Genomic DNA, 21,143 nt, shown 5'->3' with positions numbered 1-21,143 from the left:
ACCGCTTGGCTATCATAGTGCATACATACTGGTGCCACAGGTTTGGACCAATAAGGAATATCTTCCAAGAAATTCTAGAATCATTCTGCTTCTTCACCGACTTTATCTAATGCAATAAATTCAGATTCCATTATAGAGCGAGCAATACAAGTCTGTTTGGATAATTTCCAAGAGACAGCTCCTCCACCGATAGTAAATACATATCCACTCGTGGATTTTACTTCGTTTGATTCAGTGATCTAATTTGCATCACTATATCCTTCAAATACCATAGGATATTTATTATAATGCAAAGCGTAGTCTTGAGTGTATTTAAGATACCCCAAAACTCTTTTCATTGCCATCCAATGAGTTTTATTAGGATTACTCATGTACCGACTCAACTTAATTATAGCGCATACTATGTCTGGTCTTGTACAGTTCATTATATACATTAAACATCCCAATACTCTTGCATACAAATTGGGAGACTTAAGCAATTAAGAAGAATTTGAACTTTTATTAATTCCAACATTCATTACTGTAACGCCCTGCATTTTTGAGCTAGAAATTGAATTGTCGTTCTACGTGTGTAACGTCTAATTCAATGGTTTATGTTTAGATTCATGTATCATGATCTCTCACCTAGTATATGAAGTGGTTATGAGGTGAAAAATGTTCATAGAAATGGCCTAAAGCAAAGTTAAGCTAAGAATCTCTCATTCATCCAAAATTGGATATTTGATTCTACAAGGGTCTACTTGGAACATTCATAACTTTTGATACACATAGAATTTTGTAGCTTAAGACCCACCAAATTTTAGATAATTTAAGTAGTTTTTCAACAATACCAATTTTTCCAAAATCTGATAACCGAGTGAAAAGTTATGGCATTTTTCGTGTGAGCCAGTAAGCCGACATGATCATGACGCATCGCATCAAGATCGCGTTGACATGAAACTAGATAGGAATCTACGGCTGTTTTACGTATTATTTCAGTTTCTAATGGGTCTAGGGGCCCCGTGGTCATTTTCCCTCACCCAAAATCCGTCTATAACATAGAATTTCTTCCCCAAGAATCTACAATTGCTTATTTTTACTTTTCCTCTCAAAATCAAAAACCCTAACTCCTCTCCCAAAGATTCAAGAACTCATTCCCCAAAGATCAAGAAGTCAAACCTTTAAGTTCAAGATTTCCAAGAAACAGATCAAAATCTAGGTTCCATCCTTCAACCTAAGTAATCTAAGGTACGTGGGGTTTTCCTAAAACTACTTGGGCATAAGAAAATTATCCAACAACATTTAAATATGGTGAAATCATGAATTTTGAAGGGGGTTTAGAATTTATATTACAATGTTGCTTTATGAATGTTTTAGTGGCACTATTGTTTTGGCCTTGAGTTGAATTGTACTCGTATATATATGTATGTATGAAAATTGGGTTTGAATATTTAATTGAGAGCATGAATCATATAGAAACCCTCTCTTGTTATGATTTTTCCCATTTTTCATATGATATGGATTATTTCAAATGTATCTTGAAAAACATGATACGAATGTCTTGATTAATATTATGACTTGAATATGATTTTGAATTCAAAAGAGAGGGTTGTTCATGTTGATAAATGTTGAATATATATATAATGAAAGAGTTGCATGGTTTGTAAAAAAAAAATACATGACCACCACATGTTTGATGAAAGAATGAGAATCTTTGCATAGTTTTGACTTGTGTTTCTAAACATGAAACTCTTATACTATTTGCATGTTTTGGTGGTATTAATTGTGTTTTAATGAAAGAATCATGCATGATACATTATGGCTCAGAAATATGACTTGCAAGTCTTGGTGTGACGATACCAACTCAGATAATGCTTTGGTAATTTAGGACAGAACAAAATACATATTTGCAATCAGATTTTCAAATTTGAAACTTAGAATGATGCATGTTCAGAAAAGGCTAAAACTGGGCATAAATAGATGTTAGGTGGTTACCCAAAGAAGGAACGAGTTCAGAAGACTCATTGCCCGAAACTGTGTTTTGCCAATACAGGATTATTATGTCCCCTAGAGGGATTATACGCTGGCCTAGTGCCCTGTGTCATATCAGAATCAAAAACTCCAACTCTTACGACAAACTTGGGTTGGGGGCTTGGCCGCCGATTTAAGGGCGGCCTCCATATAGCTCGTGTGGTTGTAGAATTGTAGGGTGGACCACCAACTAAGAAGTAATACAAAGATCAAAAACTGCATTGACAAGATTGTTTTATGATTATCAAAGAAGTTCCCATGTGTTTTGAACCATATCACGCATGATGTTTTATGAACTGCTCTCAACTGTTTTATTTACATAAAAGCATTATTTTGGATTGCTCTGCATACCAGTATATCTTTATTGACCTTCTATATTTCAGGATTTTGAGACACAGTCCTGGGGTCCTATTAAACAGTAGTTTGACTTGTCAGAAGTTGCAGTTGGTGAGCCTTCTCTAATTCGGAAGGCTGAATTTTCAGATTTCATGGTTTCTTTCTTTTATGGTCTACTGGGGGCCTTGTCCCAGTTTTGTTTCAGACTTAAGATGGTTATTGTAATGTTAGAGATTGCGCAGACGGTTGTCACCTGTTTAGAATATTCAGAATTTCCCTTTTTTAATTATTCAAGTTTATGAGATTGACCATGGTTTGGTCTTGTATTATTTTTCATTAATTTTCATATATTATATGAATATTGTGCATGATTACCAGATTTAAAAATACACTCGGGCCTTCATGGTTTGGGATGCTCATTATGGCTAGGGCCCCGGCTTAGGTCATGACAATCTTGGTATCAGAGCACGGTTCATGGTCCCAGGGTGTCTGCAAAATTATGTCTAGTAGAGTCTTGCTTATGGGTGTGTTGTTCACCATACTTATAATCAGGAGGCTACAGGGCATTTAAGAGTTGTTTTCCATTTTTTCATACTCTAGTTCGTGCTATAGAGTCATCCATAAGAAAGTTATCCAAGTTCATTCCTCATTCCAATTTCATGGGTCATGCCTCATTGTCGAGGTGATACAATTCTAATAGTCTAGCTCCCCCAATGATGTGGTTCTCTTTGATTGAGTTGTCCATAAAGTTATGAATTTTGCACAATGACTTGAGAGGAGTCCATGAATGCTTTAAAGTATGTTTATTTAAGCATATACCCCTATCTACATCAGTCGTGCGGTTCATCCTGAGGTATGGAGTGTATCCAATCTCCTTTAATAAAATTCTTGTTGGGGATGTGATGTATAAGAGTAATGATATGTAGTAAAATGTTGGAATTGTATTTCCACCTGAGTAGTAGTGTATGTTAAAGTGTCATAGCCTATTGTAGCGAGATGGTCTAGATTGGTGACATGTAGTCACAAATTTAGCAGTCAGTAAGGGTGACATCTGCATAAATAAATAGTTTTAGTTGGATAATCGTGGATTGAGGAGTGGGTTGCCATTGTATAGTGATAAACTAATGTGGTATAATGATAGACTAATGTGCGACAATAATTGTAGATTGTATGGTAGTCTGTGAAGAAAGATATAGGATATGATTATTATTTATTTAGAATAGGGAAGGATCACAGAATGGATGGTCATTGTGGTTGTAAAAATCATCTATAGGCTATGAATAGAAAGGGGTAGATTAGTTAATAAGCTATAAGTAGAGACTCATTAGTGTTTATTGAATTTTGAAGATCATTATGATGTACGATTAGTTAAGTAAGTATGATGCGAGAAATTAGAATATGTTGATTAAATTGAAATGGGTTATATTGTAAGATTAAGATTGACTAATTCAATAATGTGACTTTACCCCCCCCTTCCCCCTTTTGATGGTCTTTTTCTTTAAGTAGTAGTAAACTAGTACTATGTGAGAATGTAGGTAGTGAAATTTGAGGTGTAGTAGTAATGTCATGGAGGGGATGTGATGGTAGGTAGTAGCTAGGTGAAATTTAGTATTTTGGGTTGGTTTCCCAATTTGATGGACTAGTATAGCATGTGGCATGCTTCGTTGGTGGTATATGATTGATGCAAGACTATAGACTTGAACTTGAGGTGTGAAGTGTGGTGGCTATTAGCAAGGTCTTTTTCCTTGAAGAAAAGAAAGCATAGCTCTGGAAATGGAAAATATGATAGTAGAGATGATGTTGAAGCTAATAAAAATAACTTGATATTAAGCTTCAAGAACTGTAAATGTTGATGGTTCTAGGAATTTTGCTTCATTATTCTCCAGGAGGGGTAAAAAAAAGGAGTAAATCAAGATTGCTTCATTGTTTGGGAGGTATATTTACATTACTAGCCTATTTATGATCAATACTAAGTCAATAGTTTGTTTATTTGTAAAAGTATCTGGGAAGGTAGAGTGTACGCAGACCTTTACGAGGTCGAGAGGTTATTTGCAATAGACTGATTGGTCCTTTATTCCATCGCAGAAATTTGGATGCCAAGAAGACATGACATTCTGTGGTATATTTGATGGGCATGGTCCTTGAGGTCATTTTTTGCCAAAGAAGGTTCGAGAATCGATAGTATCATCATTGCTTTGCAATTAGCAGGAGAGTCTTGCTGATGCTTCCAGTGATCCAGATTTGGATTTTGATTCTGATAAAAAGCTTCAAAGATTTAACATATGGAAGGATTGTTTCTTAAAGTAACGTGCAGATGTGGATCAGAAGCCGGAAGACCATTTTAAAATTGATACATTTTACAGTGGAACCAATGCTTTAACAATAATCCGACAGGTAATAATTGCTTCAGCTACTTGGTCTTCTAAATATCTAAGTTTTCATGGCATAAGTGCTTTTTGAGTGCATTGTGGAAGTGCTTTTACAATAAAACTATATTCTGAAAATAGTCCGGACATCATCCAACTTATATTTGATCCTCTTGTAAATATTCTTGTACGTACTATCTAAATATTAGACTAAACTCATCAACAATTAATTATCAAACCTATATGATAACAAGGTATTTGTTTCTCACAAAGGAGTAGAGACCTATCTTTCATCAAAACAACCGAATATATTATTGCAGAGTATCCCGTTACTTTTATTTTTATGGCTCTAACCTCTCATTATGACACCTCAATAGCTGAAACTTCTTAACCTTTTTTCATCTATATTTAGATGTAGGGCTTTGTTCGTGTTCTAAATTTTAATTCAAATTTGTTTCCTTAGTTCAATAACTATTGAAAGCATATCAATAACGTTGATTGGTACTGAGGATATGCAGATTATGCAAGTTGAGTTTGAGGTTTTTTTTTGTAGATTTGAGAGATTTGACTGATGCTGAATTGAAATCGAACAACCAAGATAATTGAAATGGTGAAAAAGAAGGAAATAGTGGTTGATGCAAGAAATTCTTTAAGCTTTCATTAGTGTAATACCTAATTTTATATTTCATTTTGTCTAAGTTGTTATTGAAAGTGTTTTCGCTTCTTAAATAGTTGTAGTATAATATCTGTAGTACTTTATTTTCAATTCGTTTTCTCTTTAGTATAAAGTGTATAATAATTAATAGATTTTTTAACAATTTCTAGCAAAAAAATTCGAAATCTTGGTCCTCAACAAGTTTTTCTCAAATTATCAAAGATTAATATTTTTTATGACCGCGCGAAGCGCGGACAAATTTCCTAGTAGTATATTAATTTTGCTCCTTAAATATTAATGTAATGGTGGATTATCATGGTTTCTATTTTAAAATAAATTTTTATCTTAAAATATAACATACACATTATAATTTATTCTTTTTATGTATATTTACAGACAAATAATGTGACACACGTGCTATCCTTAACTTGTTTTTACTAAAGGTCTCAAAATAATTTTATTGTTTATCCTCTTAATCACACCCTTAGGCTTTTAATTACACCTCATCTATTCCTCTTCTTTTCACATTGAAGAGTCATTAATTTCATCTGTCTCTCTTCCAGTAACAGATGTTTTGATGTCAATATATACGCTCTCTCTCAATCTTAATGTCCGTGGACAGCATAGGAATGTTTCTTTTTCCTCTTCAAACTTCTATTATATCTCGCCTTAGTTCTATTCTTATTTTCTTCTCCAAATTCTTACTTTTATTTCATTTGTAAAAGTAATTAAATCTGGAATACATGTTGTGTCTGTTATTATGTCATTCATAGTTGCAACTTTTTTTTTTCTTATGTGTTGTTGTTGTAAATGAAAAGAACTTGAGAAAAAATAGAGTAGTATTTGTTTTGAGTCATTTTATCGCATGTATGATTAGCTTATAAGAATCAAGAAAGTACTCCTATATGTACGAAAATGCGAGGCATTATATGTTAAATTTTGGATTAAATTAAATTAATAGTTCTAAAAGGTGTTTTTTAATAAAGTGTCTTTTGATGAAAAGGTGTCTTTTTAATAAGATGTATTTATAGATGAAGGGGTGCCTCTTAGATAAAAGTTGACTTTTATGAAAACGTATTTTTAGTAAAATGTTGTGTCCTTTCATCTTTGGTTACCTTAATTTTATTTAAATCCAATTTTGCCGATTTTAATTGTAATTTACAACGTATTTTATAGAGTTTTCCCCAAAGATTTACTTCTCCCCAAAAGATCAAGTCCTCACTTCTACTTTTCAGAAGAATTTTTTTACTATTTGCCTAGTACAGAATTCAATAGGCTTATTATATCCACTAAAATTATTTGCATATAATCCCATAACAATCTGACAGAGGAGAAGGAGCAAATATTGTTTTTAGGAAGCATTTTGTGCATGTTTCATGCCTCTAACTCTATATTTGTTGTTCAGATTATTAAGCCTTCATCTTTATGTTCTTCATGAAACATATTTTCAACAATCTAAAAACGATATTTGTGTTATGAAGAAGATATCATATTCAAAACGGAGAATTCATGATATTCATGTTTTTCTGCCGATTGCAAAAAGGCCATGAAGGAACACCCAATTCTTAAAACATAGACACTATCAATAATTGAGAAATGTTTGATATATGGTCAGTGTTGATGTTGCATTTGTTGTGATTGTGTTTAGGAACATTTTACATCAACTGGCAGTTGCATTGAAATTTTTCATCAATTAGTTAGAAAAACAGTCAGAGATATTACGATTAAAAATATTTTTAAAAGTCGCACAATGGGAAGATCATTTCTGGGGGACTTTACTCTTGAAGGAGTCAAAGGGCATTTTGTTTTAATAATAAGAAAACGCAGTGTTGCAGATGGCATTAAGAATAAAAGTTGTGATTTGCTTGGTTTTGATATACAACAATATCAGTTTATGTTGAGGTTTGTGGTGATTCGTTTCTTTGCTTTTCTTGTGCATTAATGTGAAGTCTATATTTGGTCATTGGAAGTATTAAAAAATATTACTATGTCCAAATGAGAGTGAATCAATTCCCAAGACTTGGTTTCAATGCATAATCCGAAGTAAAATATTGTGTGACTATGACAGGGAAAGAAGTTACACTACTTTGGAATGTGAATATCAATTTAATCTACTTTGGAATTTGGGAAGGCCTTATATGAATATTATAGGAGCAGAGGAAGGCTCTCACTTGAAAACTTTCCCAACGATTTGATAATAATTTTATTGTGTAAAGCCATTGATTAGGGAGAAACAACATTAAGAACGGAAAAATATACGTGAACTAATAGACGAAGATTGTGGTTAAAGAGGCAATATATGTTTGATGAAGTGACAACAAATTAAAATTGGGTTCTATTTTCTTAACCCTTCTTATGAATTTCTATCCTTTGTGATATGATAATTAAGAATAATATTTTCTTGTATGATCATTGTGGATCGTTATTATTGCATAAAGATCATATATGGAGTTTAATAAAAATGACACAAAAAATTACTAGTGCGTGTCTATATCTGAAGTGGTGATAAATGAATATAATATGTAGAGAGCATGAGTTAATGAATTTAAGTTTTTCTATGTGTGATATAAAAAGACACTTGATGTGTCTAAAGTGTGAGGGTGTTTGACATGTGATTAGAAGTCAATATTAGATTTAACATTTAGTATGACCCCAACATTCTTCTTTGATGGATATGTGATATTGTGAATACTTTACTGATATGTTGATCGTAACAAATGATACAAAAATCGTAAGAGATTTTATTTACACATTTGAAATGAAGGATCTTGGAGAAATTGGTACTATGTTGGGTATCAAGATTAAACAAAATAGTGGGGGTATGTATTGAGTTAATCTCATTGCATGAAAAAGTGCTAAGTAAACTAGTCACGTAAACATAAAAGTGATTAATATCTTATTTGATCATAGATCGAGTCTGTCCATGATGACGAAATAATTGTGGCTAATTAACTTGTGTGTAAATAAGTGACATTGGAAGGGCCAGCAGTTGAGTTTTGATTTTCTTTAGAGAACTAAAGATTTGAGAAACTCTAAGTTTCATACTATTTTATAAGGATATATCGCTACAAGTTGGTATCGAAAATATGAGAATAATAAATTTACCACATAATGGTACTTACCTTGTCAGGAGATATAATTTCTTGAAAAGCAAGAAAATCTTGCATTAGTAGAAGCAAGAAAATTAAAGAAATTGAGTGGTTGAGAAATTATTAAGAGAATACATTGATTTTGTAAAATATGAGCTCAATTTGTGATGGTAAAACCACTCTAGCTCGAGCGTACAAAATTATATAATGAGAAGTAAACACGTATAAGTTTTTAACATGATTATGTGAGAAAGTTAATTCAAGATGGAATGACTTCTATCACATTGGTGAAGTCAAATGAATTTGACTAATCAATTTACTAAACTTATTAAAAGAAAGTTGTTGAATACATCATCAAGTATTATTAAATAAAAACTCCTTAATTAGATCCACTAATAATGGCAACCCTGCCCAACATTATGAAATAAATAATCATGGGTTTAAAGGGTAACAACAAGTTGTTGATATGTGGATGTTTCAATAGTTAAGTAGGAGATATATTAGTATTGGTTGTCATAGATAAGAGGGTTGAGTTCTAGTACTCTTAATGACATTCAGTTCAAGGGACAAGTGTCTCAAATATGATAAAGACACTTAAAGAACTTCACCTATATAAACATAGAAGTGGTGTCGCTTCGATTGAGAATTAGAATTACTCAAATAAATGTTCATGAATTTTGGATAACATATGGCCATAAAAGTGCTAAGCATGTTTGAGTGAAAAGAAGGAATGAAATGTTTGTGTATGTGTCACTGATGTTATCGCAAGAAATAATATGTTCAAAGCTATTATGCTACGTTAAATTTTGATTTCGTCTTGTGACATTGCACTAAGGTATTTTTCAAATCAAAAGATACATTACTCTATGCGTGAGCGTGACTTGATCTTTGTGTCCTAATTTATATATAAACAAGTTGGAGATTGTTGAATTTTTGTTTAAATTAAATTAATAGTTGTAAGGGGTGTCTTTTTAATGAAGTGTCTTTTGATGAAAAACTGTCTTTTTAATAAGATGTGTCTTTTACATGAAGAGGTGCCTCTCAGCTAAAAACTTGTATCTTTTCTAAAAAGGTATCTTTTGGTGAAAGGTTGTGTCCTTTCATCTTTGGTTACCTTAATTCTATTTGAATCCAATTTTGCATATTTTAATTGTAATTTTACAACGTATTTTACAGAACTTTTCCCAAAAGCTTTTCTTCTTACACAAAAGATCTAGTCCTAATTTCTTACTTTTCAGAAGAATTTCTTCACTATTTGATTAGTATAGAATTCAATAGGCTTTTCATATCCACTAAATTCATTTGCATATAATTCCATAACAATCTCACAAAAGAGAGGGAGCAAATATCATTTTTAGAAAAACGTTTTGTGCATGTTTCAGGCCTTTAGCTCTGTGAGCATTCATCTTTGTTTTCTTCTTAGTATAGTTGTAAATGTGTTCATGAAATATATTTTTCAACATTATGTTGATGAGAATGATCCCATAACAGATTGGTAGAGAATCCAGAATTTCTTATAAGACTTACACAATCCTTCTCCTTTTATAGATGGATATCAATAGCCAATATGTGAAACATCTTTGAAAATAGAGGTTAGTAATCAGTATAGTAAAATATTTTTGTGAGTTTTGTAGAAATATATGTTATATATAATTGAAGAAGTTCTTAAATTTTATCTTAAATAATTGAATTTCTAAATATATTATTGTTATTATGAGCAGTGTGAAGTGAAGAGCAAAATTATAGAGATTTGAAATTGTAAAAATTGCAACAAAGAGGATACTTATATATGATGTAATACTTTCTCTATACATTTAAAAATTATATCTTTAGCTCTCTAATTAGTAATCTAAAATTCCAATTATTTATCACTTTCGTAATCTTATAAACTTTTCCTATTCTTTACTTCCACTCTATTTTCTTACGAATTTAATATATATTGTATTTTCTTTACATCATAATGATTGATCATTTACGTATACTTTTTATAATTGAAGAAAAAATTACTCAATAAAAAGTGAAATTTTCAACAGACTGAAAATAGAGAATCAAAATCAAATCTGTTGTAAAATGAATGTAAAAAAATAAATATAAGAAAAGTCAACAAAGTAAGATTAGAATTAAGAGGTAGAATAGTATATGAATTAAGCTAAGTGAAATTATTGAAATAACCCCAACTCATATAATTTTAATCAAATTATGTAAATTCAAAAACTACCCCAACCCATTACTTACCTTATACTACACAACCCTCCAGAAACGCTGCAAATTTCCAAAAGATGCTAAATTGCACTTTCCAACAGACGCTAACGATCAATTCCTATATACTTGCACGTTTAACTAAAGAAAACTTTCCAATAGAAGCTTAATGATCAATTCTTCAACACTTGCATGTTTAACCTCTTTGGAAAAACTAAAACCTGATGGTTCTGCCTCAACAATCTTCAATTGTTCTGCCTCACAATCTTCAATTGTTCTGCCTCACAATCTTAATCTTCTTTGTCAAGCAAACTCTGTATGCCCAGTTACTTCTCAATCACCAATCTTTCACTCTTACCATTTATCATCTAATTCAACCATTTTATGTCGTTGTAATTTACTTTCAGAATTCCATGGCTTTCAATATACCTTCAAAATACATACGCAGTTAAATCTGGGCCAAAATATTTGCTAATTCCATCCAAGAACTCAAGTTGTAATAAAGTTCATATCTTTTCACCTTTCGATCCTCCTCAGCAAGTTTGCTTTCACACTCCTTGAATCTATGCTATGTGTCCCTTGTATGGTTTCACACATCACCTCTCAAGCTCCGCAACGAGGTATTTCCTGCGTTCTTGAAATCTAAATTACATATGTCCTTTCTGGTTTCACACAAATCTAAAACATTTAAGAATATAACCTTAAAATTAAGACTTTCCATTCTCTGTTCTCAACTTTAGAGTGGAATATAAACGTTCTGCATATTTACTGATTTTTGTTGTTTAAAAACTTACATTTGTTCGCATGTGTTAATTCATTGCGTATGTTCCCTATTTCTTGCACTTATGTTTTTTTTGTCAATATTTGGGAATTCAAACAACTGAGAGTCCTTTTTAACTAAAAACCACCTAAATATGATTTTAGATTTCATTATTAAATTGCTTAGTTATTTTTCACTGGGTGTGTGCTGCCAAAAAATTTAGCATCTAGATGCTCGATTTAAATAATTTGCCCTTTGAATTCGACTGATTTACATTGACATGCTTGTATGCTTATATTTTCGCCCATGAACTCAGATAGACTTACCTATTAATAGTTGCGATCCTCTCCAGATTATTCCCAAATTTACCTTCATGATATATGACATACTGATACGAGACTATTCTACGATGATGAAAACAAACATAAACACTAAAGAAACAATGAAATTGACAAGCAGAAAGTAAAGGATTAAAAGGATAGATGATAGAAAGATAGACACAAGAAGATAACAAAAGGGCAACCAAAGGGTGTATCAAACTCAAAGACCTCCCTAATTGATTACCTATGAGCACCTAGCTCTTACATTGACGGTAAGGGAGATCGGATCTCCCTAACAACCATCATTTTTAAACAAGATTTAACATTGAATTTTCCAAGCACTCAACACTCCAAATGGAGTTTTCATGAATTCATCATCATCATTAAACAAAAACTAACTAATGAAATGTCTAAGACACCTATTTATAGTAGTTTCCTTTGCACAACTAGCCTATTACAAAAACATCCCAAAAGTATCTATTGCAAAAATAACCAACAAGGGCTCTCTTTATTCCTTACTCCATGGCTTTCCTCGTCTCCAAGGTATCTTTCAAACACGAGATTTCTTGATTAGAAGCTCGAAGAAGGGCCTCTGAATACATTATTGGATCCTTAGGGCTATCAAGGATTAAACCTCCTTATGTTGGCCTCGAGTTGTGTGATTAAAAGAGTTGACATCCATTTAACTTGTATCATCCTATCCTTCTTGAAAAGGATTCAAACTCGAATTCAACCTTGCAAAACCAAAGAAATGGCAAAAAAACACGATATCCTCATGGCATGAGGATTAGAGTTAGCACAATCAATCATAGCATCTTGCCAAGGTTGCGCACACTTAAGATATACCAAGGATCCTTCATGTTAAACATTAGAAACTCATTCAAAAATGCACAAAGGAATTGGTTAGGGAAATTATCAAGATATAAGAAAACCACAAAGGTCCTAATGGCATCAAATAATCTAAAAGTAAGAACTACCTTCATCTTATGATCCATAAGATACAATTGCATCATTATCTCTTCAAGATATCACACCAAGGATGGTGCCTCAATTGATTCTAAAGTCCACAAGATCCACATAGCATTGTCACTCAAACAAGTGAAAAAACCAACAATTTTCTTACTTCTACATAGAACACATCCAAGACTAGCATAGATATCATCATAGGCAAAGAGGTAGTATAAAAAGGAATCAAGTGTAAAATCATCATCCAAGGTGCTATTATATATGAGAATGCCATTTAACTCAAAATACTTAGCACATAATGCACACAAGGATAGATTCAAGAAACTTAAGTCTATAGGACTTCTTCATTTCAACCAAATAATCAACATGGCATCCACAAGTTGGGAGTTACACAATTTAAGCACAAGTGTGTCAAGTAAGGATTCAAGTTTATAAGGAATACGTAAAAGAGTTAATGACATATTTGCCCTCGAATTCTCAAGAATGATACCATCTTTGAGATGGAGGTCATCATTTCTAATCAAGTATTGAAGAAGGGTATCACATGAATGGAATCCATCCAAAGTAATTTTAAAAGAAGACTCTCTTCTTGACCTACACGTAGTGGAACCTTGGTTAAGAGTGGAAACACATAATGGTGAACTCTCTTGGAGATTTTCACTACTCAACTTCTTTAAAAATCTCTTATCTTTGTTAGAGATCTTTCCCTCACACAGTGTCGGTCCATTAAGTGGATCGTAAATCCCCCAGAAAGACTTTCCATCATAGGGAAGGATATTAATATCCTCACTCAAAGTTTTCTTATCACAGAGACCAAGCAATAAGTTGGGTGTGCCAAAATCACCATATCCAAATTTGGCACTGGGGTCAAAAGGATAGAGTGGCCATAGAGACGAGTCTGTACAACACTCCTTTTCGCCATAGGCTTCACCTAAACGAAAAGATATACTCTCTACATTATCATAAGAATCATCAAAAACTAAGAGAGAGTAGAGAAAGGTATCACTCAAGTCAACTTCAACTAAGGTGTCCTCATGTATGTACTCACTATTAGATTCAAGATCATCTTCATGAGTATTCTCAATAGTAGGAGCACACAAAGTAGAAGAAGAAGCAATTTCTAAACAATTGATACTTTCTCCTTCAATGGAAGAATCCTCAAGTAGGCATATACCACCACTAACTTCAGAGGAATTGTTGCTTAATTATTCAAAAGAATCCAGCAATTCATCCTCATTATTATCAAACAAAGGTGGGGTTTCGAACAAAGGATTATGTAACACCCCACATTTTTGAGCTTGACATTGAACCATCGTTCCTACGTGTATAAACTCTAATCCCATGATTTTAATTTGAATACATGTGTCATGATTATTATCCTAGTGTGAAGAGTTTTTATGAGGTGAAAAATGTTCATAGGAATCACTTAGAGCAAAACTGAGCTAAGAGCCTTTGATTAGGCCAAATCTTGGTATTCGATTCTACAAGGATCAACTTTGAACATGTATAAATTCTTACATATGTGAAATTTTGTACCTCAAGACCCACCAAATTTTAGATAATTGAATTAGCTTTCCAACGATACCAATTTTGCCTTAATCCGATACCTGAGCAAAATGTTATGATCATGCTAAGGTTGTTTGTCACATGAAAATCGCAAATAGCCACTGGACGAGGTGTGCTATTGGAATGCGCCACACACCCTCAGGTGTGCTTTGGTTGTGCATCACCTAACAATAGCACAGGGCTAAAATTTCTCCGTTTTGACTTAGTTTAAGGGTGTTGAAGTCTTTTCACACCCATAAATCGTCCCTAATTATTCTTAGATGAATTAAGAGGTTTTTAAAATATGTTATTGCAAACTTTTAATGAAATTAACTCACATAAACCCTTACCCTCTCCCCAAGAATAAAATTCAAGCTTCTTCTCTCAAGAATTCAAGGATTCAACCTTCAATTTCAAGATTTCTTCAAGAATTCATTCAATTAAGGTATGTGGGGTATTCATCAATGGGTTCCTTTCACCCATTGAGTCCAAAAACCCTCTTTTTGGTTTAAAGTACGAATTGTATCCTATTTTATGAAATTATCTATGCAACTTATGAACTTAATCCATGTATTTCTTAGTAATTTGAATTCATGTCATGTCAACACATGTTCCAATGTAAACTAGTTTATTTCATGTTTTAAATTTCAATTAATCATGTTCTATTCAAGTGATTCCATGTCAAATTTTCGAGTTATGAATTAAATCACGTGAATATGTTCTTTTCTCAAGTTTAACTCATCCCCATGTTCAAGTTCATGTATTTCAGTCAATTATTGAAATGTCTTATGTTTTGGCTCTTTGAACTATGATTTCATACCAATGTTTTTGAGCATTGTTATCATATTTTTGTGATTATTAAGTGCTAGCAGGTTATGAACACCCGATACCTATGTGTTTTTACATGTTTTCCATTTTTAAGTTACAGGTCAGTCAGACCATATTTTTGTTATTTTATTCAGACTATCATGTTCATGTTGAGCACTTATTAGTATAGTACCACATCATGTTAGACCCATAATAATACCAGCGTCATTCAGTTGGGAGTAGAATTTAGCACCGATAAAACCCAGGGATAGGGGCTTACTTGCTAGTAGTGGGTGTGACCTTTAGTAGCAGTCCCTAAGTTCTAGAACTACGTAGCCAGCGTAGGTATGATAGGTCTTCCTACCAATATAGGGGCACACTCTTTTAGGGCCACCTGCTAATAGAGGGTGACTACCTAGTCTTTTAGGACACCAATTTAGTGACTTCACACAACCATGTATTAGTACCCGTTATAAGGTACTAACACCATTCTAACTGGGGTTATAGGTTGAACCTTAATTAGCTAAGATTGGGGCATATCGGTTACATGATAGCTCCCATACTTTTAGTCAGTATTCAATTTAGTTTAGGTTTGCTTGACCAAGTAATCAGATTTTAGTAATTATTCAGTTAGTTTTATAGATTATTCATGTTATTCAGATCATGTCAGTACATGCTATACTTGGTCTTGTATTCTCAGTTTTACATGCTCATGTTTTTATGCTCTGTATCCAAACATGATCCTCAATTTTATTTTACAACATGTTTAGCTGTACATGAGATTTACATACAATATTCATGTTTTACCCCTTTCTAGCTTTAGTTATACTTATCTTACAAAAGTAAAGATTTAAGAAACTAAGTAGAGTGATTCACCAGCTTACCAAATTATGTTTGTTACTCATACTTTTAAGATACTTTAGCTTAAAGTTGATTTTAGTCTCTTGGTGAGTCTACTTGCACTTAACATGCATGTTTTAAGATTTTGTAGCTATTCAGTATTACTTATTGCATTCACCCCCACTTACTCAGGACATTCCAAAGTAATGATCCATATATATGTCTATGTCCTACATTATCTCATCATGTAGGTACCAATTATATCCACACATCATAATCATATAGTTTGTAGCTTCCAGCCAGCAGGTGATGAGTGCTTTTATTTCTGAGACACCAGTCAGTTGTATTTTATGTACTACATTGTTATTATTCATATGTATTGATTAGTGGTAGTTGGAGGCATGTCCTAATGTTCTCTTATTTCTAGAACTCTAGTCAGTTGTAGTTCATGTACTATATTATTATTATTTATATGTATTGATTAGTTATAGTTGGAGTTATGTCCCAACTATCTGTAATCAGTATAGTAGAGGCTTCATAGATAGTCAGTCAGAGTCACTACATGTTATTCAAGTTTCATTCGTCAGTTTTATCATGATGTAAACTTTATAAATATTACATTTATTCATAATTTTTCATGACCATGTTTCTACTCAGTAAATTTAGTTTTTAAATAATATAAATCACTTGCTCAAGTAGTATGCCAGTACATGGGTTAGCTTGGAAACACCTGTGATTCTAAGTACCGTGTTATGACTAGGGGGTACCCTTGGGTTGTGACAAACTTGGTATCAGAGTACAAGGTTCAAGTTTCCTAGGCTATCTATGAAGTCGTGTCTAATAGTGTCTTACAGAATGGTACGAAAAAATCTGTACTTTTGTTCAAGAGGCTACAGGGCATTTAAGAAATGTTTCTCTTCTTTCATATCTTAGATCGTGCTATAGAGATGTTCTCTAAGAAAGTTATAATGATTGTAATCATGCTCCATCTATGTCAACTCTGCCTTGTTTTCTAGGTAACAGAAATAGTTAAGCTTAAATTTCTATCGATAGAGTTTTCTTATACAATTCCCGCAGACAGTTATGGGATGACATGTTGGCTCCAAAAAGTATCCCACTAGTGCTTTTATGTTCCAAAGTATGAAAGATTTTATTCATGATCATGAAAAATTGTGCAATAAGCCAAAGTCTGATGTGCTTTCAGATCCTATCACAGAATCCTATGATAGCATATGATCTAGAGTTAGAAGCATTAACCCAAAAGTTTAGTAGCAGTAAAGTGGGTATAGTGTTTATCTAGATTTAGTATATTATGTATCCATGGGTCTAGTTGTATGAAAGGTGAACACGTAGGCTTGAAATAGTGCATGCAAGAATTTAAGTTTATTGATTTAAAATTAAGTATGATCATGTGTGTATGATTTAGAGGTATTCACCAGGTGATATGGGATTGTAGTATTTCTAAGTTTTTAAAGTATGTGTGCTTAGAGTGTACGCTTGAGTTGTTAAATGAGAATGAGGCTATATAGTATATGATGTTCTTACCAGCTAAGTTATGGGTTATATGTTGTGATGTAGAGTTTGTTAGTGTAATGGTAATTCTTATGGTTTAGGAAAAATATAAGTTTAGAGATGTAATATTAGTAGGCCAAGGAAAAGAAGTACATTATGTATTTAGCAAGGTAGGTATGTTGTCAAGAAGGGTGTAAGTATGTGATGATGATTGCTGAAGCTAAAGAAAGTTAAGGATAGTATATTAAAGGAGTGTTCACAAATGGAGTTAGTATAGTTTATTAGAAGTTTGGGAATATCCATGTTAAGTGTTTGAATCTAAGTTTGAATCTTTGATGATTGAGCTAATAGAAAGAAGAGTTGAAGTTCTAGAAGGTGTGAACTCAGGGCATGGTGATACTCATGAAGATTCTAAGATAGTAAGTGTTCAAGTTCTTATATGATGACTAGTGGTGCTATAGAAAGTTAAGTGTTGTATCTTAGGAGAAAGTACTAGCAATGGGTTTTACACTTTCAGGTGTAGTCTTTCAAGGTGAGATTATTATTTATGTGTATTTGTTTTATATCAGACTCTATAGTAAAGTGGTTGCAGTTCAATTTAGAGTTTATAAAAGGGTCCATAGAGTTAGAATTATGGCTTAACGCCAAGGGGTAGATGATAGAACAAGGAACCAAGTAAGGCTTTCAGATTCTAGTAGTGATGCTGGTTTATTGTAGAACATCAGTAAGGGAGAAAGGTGCCCAACCCATTCTTATCTCGGTACAAATTTTTGTACTTCAATCATCACGATATCTACTCAAGTCTCATAAGTCAACTTCATGATCATAGCTCATATTCATGCATTTGCCATAAAATCTTGTATGCTTCCAGTTTCTAGTATGAGGAGTCTAGTTCACTCAGTAGTACAAATTATGTTCCAAAAATTTATGAACTTCAAACTCAGGTCATGCATCTCATGACTCATGTACTCATGCTTTATAGTATGTTAAGTTCCAGGTACTCATGCTACGCCCTTAATGATCAACGAAATTTAGATTATGTCATGTATGTCTTCACTTTAGATCTCATTAATGAATCCTGCCGTGGATACTTTATTCCCCAGGCCTCAATTAAGTTTTCAAGTTATGAATAGTATTTTGTAATGCTTCACGTTTCATGTTCTAACCTTTCAGTGACCTCTCCTTATGTTAAGATAGTGACGCTGAACAATTATTTAGATGGAAGAGAGTAAATAATCTGTATTAGGAAAAGATCATTGTATGCTTGTTCTATGTAAGACAATAAGTTTGAAGGAATATTGAGGTAGATCTTTTGATATATGTCATGGTTATTTAAAATTTCATGTGTGTTTTATTGGGGATAGTGCACGAAGTTATTATTGATAGAGGTATCAAAGAATATGGGAAAAATGGTTTGGTGGTTATTTTCCTACAAGTTCATATGTGGTTATAATTATAGGCTTGAATGTCATGTTGGTATATAAGTGGATGGGTTTATTGTGTGCTAGTGAATTCCAAGTAAGAGGTTGAATTTAGTTGTTAAAGTGGTAAGAAGAATCATTCTTGAGATGAGAAGTTATGAAAATGCATGGTATTAATTTCATGGTTCAGACTAGTATTATGGTGTTATATGCAGTACCTTATGATTTTGAGTTAGGCTTGAACATGGTGAGAGTATGTAGCTCAACTCAGACTTGGGCTAAAATAGTTATTTGTACCCATATACGAATTATAAGTTGAATCAAATGAGCATGGTATTTACAGGGAAAAAGTATAGTTGAGGGAGTATTTGATAAGTGTGGCTAAGCCTGAAAGTTAGCAGTTGCATTGTCTAAGTCCTAGTAATTCTACCCTAGCTTATGTTTCAAAGGCCTATATTCCATGTTATAGAGTTGTAGCTATGTTGCGATTCTTTATTCAGATATCTTAGAACTTCTTAGAAAAGTGCTAGATAAATACTCCAATTGAGTATAATCTTTCAGTATGATTCAGTTCGTAAAGCCAGCAATTCAGTTTAGCAATTAGACAAGATAAGATTCTATAGTTTTCATTCTTTCCATCTAGTCTTACTATCCAAAATTTCATGAATATGGATATTCTATGAGATAATTCATTCACATCCATGCAAGTTGTGAATTCAGTCCAGTTAATGCATTATGTCTCCAATTTAGATATTTAGTCATGAGTCAGTTCATAAGTGTTCAGTGAATGATCTCAGTTTTCCAAGTATTCTAGCCCATACAGTGTAATACCCATTGTACAACCTTAGTCTCGTTATCTCATGATTCGTGCTTATATAATGTACTTGGTGATGTCATAAAGCCCTTTTCTTTTGATCCTTATATGTATTTTGCTGAGGGATAATTCCTAGTGTGAAGTTATGTACTTTATTCCATCGCCAGTAACTCTTGGGGTTTTGTTGCATCAGTTATCACTTCTATATGATTGTATCATGAACATTTCTAGTGAATTCTAAACTATTATCATGAATCAACTCCTTATAGTCAATAGAATTAAGTCAGCTCCAAAATCAGTTTCATGATAGAAGATTTAAAATTTCAGCTTAGCTACATCCTTCATTAATAGACATGTCATGTCTACATTATTTCATATTTCTAAGACTTCAACAAGTTTCTATCCATCATTCGAGGATGAATGATTCCAAGGGAAAGATAATATAATACCCCAAATTTTGGGCTAGACATCAAACCGTTGTTCCTATGTCTGTAAATTGTAATCCTATGATTTACATTTGAATACATGGGTCATGGTCATTATCATAGTGTGAAGAGTGCTTATGAGGTGAAAAATGTTCATTGGAATCACTTAGAGAAAAGTTGAGCTAAGAGCCTTTGATTTGGCCAAATCTTGGTATTTGATTTTACAAGGGTCATCTTTGAATGAGTATAACTTTTTACATATGTGAAATATTACATATCAAGACCCACTAAATTGTAGATAATTGAATTAGCTTTCAAACGATACCAATTTCTCCTTAATCTGATACCCGAGTGAAAAGTTATGACCATGCTAAGGTCGTGCATCCCAAGGCAATCACAAATAGCCGCTGGACGAAGTGTGCTATTGGCATACGCTGCACACCCCTCAGGTGTTCTTTGGCTGTGCGGGGCCTGGTAATAGCACAGTGCCAAAATTTCTCTATTTTAGCTTAGTTTAATGACGTTTAAGTCTTTTAACACACCTAAACCACCCTTAATCATTCTTAAATAAATTAAGGAGTTTTTAAAACACGTTATTGCGCACTTTTCATGAGATTAACTCATGTAAACCCGTATCCTCTTCCCAAGAGCAAAATTCAAGCTTCTTCTCCCAAGAATTCAAGGATTCAAGCTTCAATTTCAAGATTTCATTAAGACTTCGTTCAATTAAGGTATGTGGTGTATTCATCAATGGGTTTCTTTCATCAATTGAGCCCAAAAACCCTCTTTTTGGTTTAAATTATGAATTGTATCCTATTTTATGAAATTATCCATGCAACTTATGAACTCAATCTATGTATTTCTTAGTAATTTAAATTCAAGTCATGTCAACATGTGTTCCCATGTAAACTAGTTTATTGCATGTTTTAAATTTCAATAACTCATGTTCTATTCAAGTGATTCCATGTCAAGTTATGAATTAAATCATGTGAATATGTTGTCTTCTTAAGTTTAACTCGTCCCCATGTTCAAGTTCATGTATTTCACACAATTATTGAAATGTCTTATGTTTTGGGTC

This window comes from Capsicum annuum, chromosome 4 (genome assembly GCF_002878395.1).
Source record: "Capsicum annuum cultivar UCD-10X-F1 chromosome 4, UCD10Xv1.1, whole genome shotgun sequence".
NCBI lineage: Eukaryota > Viridiplantae > Streptophyta > Magnoliopsida > Solanales > Solanaceae > Capsicum > Capsicum annuum.
This window is presented reverse-complemented; position numbering follows the sequence as displayed.